The sequence below is a fragment of the Phaethon lepturus genome, unplaced genomic scaffold (assembly GCF_000687285.1).
Source record: "Phaethon lepturus isolate BGI_N335 unplaced genomic scaffold, ASM68728v1 scaffold41823, whole genome shotgun sequence".
NCBI classification, from domain to species: Eukaryota; Metazoa; Chordata; class Aves; order Phaethontiformes; family Phaethontidae; genus Phaethon; species Phaethon lepturus.
In genome coordinates this window covers 6,239-6,661 of record NW_010531936.1, presented here as the reverse complement: position 1 = coordinate 6,661, position 423 = coordinate 6,239, and positions in this window count along the sequence as shown.

Sequence of the window (423 nt, the reverse complement as noted above, 5' to 3'; positions counted from 1 at the left end):
TTCATCAGAAGCACTCTGTGATCCTACTCTACCTTCCCAAGTGCTCCCGGCCCTCCCTAGCTGGCTGACGTCGACAGTTATTAGGAGCGTATCCAGAGAACTGAAGAATCATTGTGGTGGGAAAGGACCACTGGAGTTTGTCCTCCTATGCACCCCCCCAGCTCAAAACGGGTCTGGCTTCAAAGTTAGGCTGGGCTGTACAGGGTGGTGGTCACTCAAGTGGCAAGCATCTCTGAGGAAAGACATTCCCTCTGGTAAATATTTAATTAACATGTTGAGCAGAATCGGGCTCGGGCTCTGCATGAAACCTCCCACGACGTGATCTCCCAGGTGCTAGGAAGCAGCTTTTGGGGTACAGTGTCCCAACCCGCTGCAGGGGACGCTGCTGCAGCCCTCTCCTCCAGGCTGGGGGGCCACGGGGGG